Source organism: Lissotriton vulgaris, chromosome 11 (assembly GCF_964263255.1).
Source record: "Lissotriton vulgaris chromosome 11, aLisVul1.2, whole genome shotgun sequence".
NCBI lineage: Eukaryota > Metazoa > Chordata > Amphibia > Caudata > Salamandridae > Lissotriton > Lissotriton vulgaris.
This window is the reverse complement of record NC_141699.1, coordinates 376,484,948-376,490,947: the sequence shown is the minus strand read 5'-3', so window position 1 is coordinate 376,490,947 and position 6,000 is coordinate 376,484,948. Positions and strand designations below refer to the sequence as shown.

The 6,000-nt window shown below is 58.8% G+C and overlaps 1 protein-coding gene across 2 annotated transcripts in view; it reads left to right on the top strand.

The window, feature by feature from the left end:
* Positions 1-4,518: 4,518 nt before the first annotated feature.
* POLM (DNA polymerase mu) overlaps positions 4,519-6,000 on the top strand; it is a 183,058-nt gene continuing 181,576 nt past the window's right edge. For both annotated transcript variants that reach the window (XM_086943362.1, XM_086943361.1), the window contains exon 1: positions 4,519-4,620. The gene's annotated coding sequence lies outside the window, so the exon portion shown is untranslated. The remainder of the gene's footprint in view (positions 4,621-6,000) is intronic.

The window sequence follows — 6,000 nt, the reverse complement described above, 5'->3', positions numbered from 1 at the left end:
CTGAAAAAAACGACCATCGGCAAGGGGCCGAGAGGCAGAAGCGTCCCCGGGCCCCTGGGGACCCCTGGCGGGCGGGCCCCGGAACGCCTTCCCCCTCTCAGCATGGCCAGACCTCATGGAAGTCTGCCTGATCAAACTCGGAGAAAAAGGACCATCGGCAAGGGGATGAGAGGCAGGAGCGTCCCCGGGCCCCTGGGGGCCCCTGGCGGCCGGGCCCAGAGATGCCTTCCCCCTCTCAGCATGGCCAGACCTCATGGAAGTCTGCCTGATCAAACTCGGAGAAAAACGACCATCGAACTCGGAGAAAAACGACCATCGGCAAGAGGCAGAAGCGTCCCCGGGCCCCTGGGGGCCCCTGGCGGTCGGGCCCCGGGACGCCTTCACCCCCTCACAACATGGCCGGACCTCATGGAAGTACATGATCAAACTCTGAGAAAAAGAACCATCAAACTCGGAGAAAAACGACCATCGGCAAGGGGCCGAGAGGCAGAAGCGTCCCCGGGCCCCTGGGGGCCCCTGGCAGTCGGGCCCCTGGATGCCTTTCCCCTCTCAGAATGGCCAGACCTCATGGAAGTCTGCCTGATCAAACTCGGAGAAAAACGACCATCGAACTCGGAGAAAAACGACCATCGGCAAGGGGCCGAGAGGCAGAAGCGTCTCCAGGCCCCTGGGGGCCCCTGGCGGTCGGGCCCCGGGATGCCTTCTCCCCCCTCAGCATGGCCGGACCTCACGGAGGTCTGTGCCTGATCAAACTCGGAGAAAAAGGACCATTGGTAAGGGGGTGAGAGGCAGGAGAGTCCCCGGGCCCCTGGCAGGCGGGCCCCGGGACACCATCCCCCTCAAACTCGGAGAAAAAGGACCATCGGCAAGGGGGTGAGAGGCAGGAGTGTCCCCAGCACCCTGGGGGCCCCGGCGGGCAGGCCCCAGGGCTGCCTTCCCCTGATTCAGAATCTCTGGAGGTCTGACTGACCCTCTCCCTAGTAATCCGGAGGAACATTACCCCTCTTTCTTTTAATCCGTGCACCCGAGGGGACATAGGGGACCCAAGGCACGAACGAGCCCGACCTCCTGGAGCCCTGGCTGGGATCCGGGAGGCGAATGGCACCTCATCGGGACTTCCAGGGAAGTTCGGTCATCTGGTCGCCCTATAGGAAAGCATTGCGGTTGACCAGATGGCCGAGGAGATCCGACGACCAGATGGCCGGGCACGAAAGAGGAGCCGTCTGTGCCCCAACGAAGGAGTCAGCGGGCTCCGCTGCATGGCCGACCGGAGGCCCAGAGCCCCAGCTGGGCCCCAGCCATGGAGGCTCCCAGGGGGCCCCGACAGGCCCTCCAACCCGGGCACTTTTACAAGCAGGGGAGGCCTGCCCGGGCACAACGGAACCCAGACCCGGGCCCTTGGCAGTGCAGCAGGCCGGGGGACAGGGGCCGGGGGACAGGGCCCAGGGCCCGAGCACCCGACTCGGGGCCTGCTGTGGCCCCTGGATCCAGCCGGGGCTCCCAGGCCTGGAGGCGCAGGGGAAGCCTTCCCCGGGCCTACCGGACACCGTCCCGCGCGGCAGGACAGAGCCCCGGGTAGGGAGGCCACAGTCCCCGGGGCCCTCAGGGGCCCCAGACGGAGCTCCTGAACCCGGTCAAGCACGGGGAGGCTCCCCGGGCACCACGGAACCCCGTCCTGGGCTTTTGGCAGTGCGGCAGGCCGGGTGACAGGGCCAAGGGCCCTAGCACCCGACCCGGGGACCGGCGGGGCCCCTGGACCCAGCCGTGGCTCCCAGGGCCCGGAGGCGCAGGGGAAGCATTCCCTGGGCCCTCTGCACCCCGTCCCAGGCACCCTGCCACGCGGCAGTCCCAGGGACGGACCCAGGTCTGGGGCATGATCCTGGCCCGCCTAGCTGCCGGCTGATGACCGCTAGGCCGATAAGGGTCCCAGAGGACCTTGTCCCTGGTAATCCTCTTTCTGGGAACAAGTGCGCACCGCAAGGCTCGGGGGACCCTAGGCGCGAACGTGCCCGACCTCCTGGAGCCCTGGCTGGGATCTGGGAGGCGAATGGCACCTCATCGGGACTTCCAGGGAAACCCGTCCATCTGGTCGCCCCATAGGAAAGCATTGGGCGTGACCAGATGGCCGAGGCGAGAGGAGCGACCAGATGGCCGGGACCGAAATGACACCAGTCTGCCTGCCCGAGCCTCCGCGGGAGGGTTCCCGTCTGCCCTTCCAGGGCTCTGAGGCTCTGGGGCTGCAGGGCTCAGGGGCTCCAGGGAACCAGGGCTCCAGGGCTCCAGGACTCCAGGGCTCGGGGGCTGCAGGGCTCCGGGGTTGCAGGGCCCAGGACCCATGGAGCCCTTCCCGGGTACTTTCCCACGCCCCGGGCCGGAGGAGGGAGCCCCAGACGCCTGGGAGGTGTTGCCCGCCCATCTGGTCCCCGGCAGGGAACCGCCCTCCTGGGAGGGTGTCCAGGCATACCCTTGCCCCTAGTAATCCGGAGGAAAATTACCCCCCTTTCTTGTAATCCGTGCACTCAAGGTGACAGAGGGGACCCAGGGCGCAAACGAGCCCTATCTCCTGGAGCCCTGCCTGGGATCCGGGAGGCAAATGGCACCTCATCGGGACTTCCAGGGAAACCCGTCCATCTGGTGGCCCCATAGGAAAGCATTGGGCGCGACCAGATGGCCGAGGCGAGAGGAGCGACCAGATGGCCGGGACCGAAATGACACCAGTCTGCCTGCCCCGAGCCTCCGCGGGAGGGTTCCCGTCTGCCCTTCCAGGGCTCTGGGGCTGCAGGGCTCAGGGGCTCCAGGGCTCCGGGGCCCCGGGGCTCCGGGGCTCCAGGGAACCAGGGCTCCAGGACTCCAGGGCTCGGGGGCTGCAGGGCTGCGGGGCTCCGGGGTTGCAGGGCCCAGGACCCATGGAGCCCTTCCCGGGTACTTTCCCACGCCGCGGGCCGGAGGAGGGAGCCCCAGACGCCTGGGAGGTGTTGCCCGGGAACACAGCCCATCTGGTCCCCGGCAGGGAACCACCCTCCTGGGAGGGTGTTCAGGCATACCCTTGCCCCTAGTAATCCGGAGGAAAATGACCCCCCTTTCTTGTAATCCGTGCACTCAAGGTGACAGAGGGGACCCAGGTCGCAAACGAGCCCTACCTCCTGGAGCCCTGCCTGGGATCCGGGAGGCGAATGGCACCTCATCGGGACTTCCAGGGAAGCCCGGCCATCTGGTCGCCCCATAGGAAAGCATTGCGGTTGACCAGATGGCCGAGGCGAGAGGGGCGACCAGATGGCCGGGACCGAAATGACGCCAATCTGCCTCTGCGGGAGGGCTCCAGCCTGCCCTTGCAGGGCTCCGGGCATGCAGGGCTCGGGGGCTCTGGGGCTCCGGGACTGCAGGGCTCTGGGGCTGCAGGGCTCCGGGGCTCCAGGGCTCGGGGACTGCAGGGCTCGGGCTGCAGGGCTCCCGGGCTCCAACCAGGCCGGGGAGATCAGGGAGTCTGCCCAGGCACGAGGGACCCCTGTCCAGGGCACACGGACCCCCAGAACGCGCCCCTGTTTTCCACAATTTTTTTTCCAAAATTTTGCGGAGTGTGCGTAGTGGCACTACGCCCAGCAATAACAGAAAGGACACAATCCCCCTGAACCCCGGTCAGTAATGATACCCATGATTTCTCATCTTCCCACAATGTGAGTACTTTACTATCTCCCCAAGCCATGATTGTATCTCCGCCTCGATAGTGCCCTCGGCAGGTTGAGCGGTAATCGCCAATTTCCTCCAGATTTTCCCGTGAAAGATCTGGGTTTCAACTGTAATCCACATGACCATTGATCTGCACAGGTTTTCTGAATAGTACATGGGTCGGTCTTTGGTTCTGTTATTTAATATGCAGGTACCTGAAGGTGAAAGAAGGAAAAAAGTTACCGAATACTTTGTTTTCCAGCCACGCCGTTTCCCTTGGCTCATCCACCCCGACCACAATTCCCATACTTTTTTTAATGCACTTCGACCACTGGGTAGAGGTAATCATTTCTATCTTCTTACTCTTTTTATTAACGCTTCTTAGAAAAAAAATCATAGTATACACGTCTAAAGTTATTTACTGGCTTTCCATCCTAAAGGAGAGTACGTGGCCTCAAGGCCAGGGCTGCCGACCTTGGAGATAATAAATTAGGGTCGAGCCTCGGCGCAGCATCCTGTGATTCTGGACAAATCATTTAATCTCCCTATGCCTACAAAAATGAATGTGTCTGTGAACAACTGGTGCTCGTGTAAAGAGCTCCAACTCCTTCGGGTCGAGTTCGCGCTATATAACTCGGCACCATAAAAAGAGAAGTTGGTACCTGGTCCAAACAAGGAAGTGATCAGAGTGTATTTTACGTCGCACGTATTTTCAGAAGCAACCAATGGGCTACAACACATTGTCAGCCAATGGGATGCTGCGCCCACTCACCCTCCAATAGCGTAATTTGGCAAAAATCTCGATCCCGCAAATGAGCGGTGTCTAGTTATTTGAGGGAAGCGGAAGTCTGTTGAGTTTATAGCCAATCCGTGGCGGAAGAGGATCCTTAGTAATACTAGTGCATGGGAGTGGGCTGAGTCTGAGCTACGAGTTAGTGGGCACCGCACTTAAAGGTGATTTTCAGTGTCCATTTTTCGAAAACTGTACACGTGCCTTTGTATCGAAAGCCAGGGAGAACACACTTATACTCAGAAGTCGAGCGTTGGTACTAGTTTCAATATAGTGAATTATTGTGGCGTGCCGAATGCTTTGAGCATGCGTGATAGGCTTGAGTTGTTCAATGATAATGCAAGATGAGTTCGCGGTTTAATTCCCAATATTACCGTAATGCTTCCCATCCATGCATATTTTTCTGTGAAACCAGCAACCTGTTATACTTGGCATGTACCCTCCCTTCAAAGCAAAAGTTAGACTTGTGCAACCCATATATACAGGACCGGTTCTAGGATTTTTGTGGCTGCGGGCGAAAAGGAATGTGCGAGGCCCCTCTAAATTACATAAGTGACACCTTCGGGGCTCCGGGGGCTGCTTTGTGGAGACTTCTCGTGGGTCGCAGCTCCTCTAAGCTTCCTACAGCACTTCTATTACAGCTCATATCGGGCTGAAAGAGTGAGAAATGCCTGTGGGCTCAGAGGTAAAACCTGGGGGGGGGGGGGGGCTAAAGTGCTGGATGATTGGCGTCCCACCGTGTCTGATGGACAGCCTGGTGCAGGAGGGCTAATTGCAAACTGCAAAATGTGTTTAATTGTAACTGAGACAAGAGGAAGTATCCCCCTTCCCTAGGTCTTCCCACACCATCCCTGGGAGGCCCAGGGAGGGGGCCTCCTCCCATGTGCCCAATTGCAAGGATACACCTTTCTTTCAATTGGATCAGTAGGGGTACATGAGCACAGGTGGTGTGTTGCATTTGTGCTGGGCCCCATGCTGGTAGGCTGAGTGTACGAGGCCCTGGGCAGCTGCCCACGCAGCCCATACCTTGTGCTGGCCCTGCATATATAAATCACAGGGAGAGCCGAGACAGTGCTTTGGCTTGGCTCTAAGAGCACGAGCCGGGCCATCAATAGGATGTACTTCACAATAACACATTCTGCTTATTAGTAACCTCAAAGAAACAATAAACTTCTATTATTCAGTGCTAAGATACCTTTCTGGGTGAACGTGCGCTTTACAAATACACGTTACGTTAAAAAAGAGCAATTCTGAGTTCGAAAATGTTGTGTTATCCAATCCAACCCAATACTTCGAGTTCTAGAAGTTAGATGTATTATAAATTCTAGTGTTTTTTGTTGCTGCTGTTTGGGGAGCAATGAGAAGGATGATGCATAATTTTGGCCTCCGGGCCTTGCTGTAAAATTCAAAACTACACGTTCTAGAAGGCTAAGTGGCATTTCTCAAAAGGCAAGACTGGCTAAAAGTGTTGCTTCCTTTGTGTTCCCGGAGCCCCATTTCAAAACCATGTAAGGTTTTGAAGTCATGGTAATAACATTTCTTTC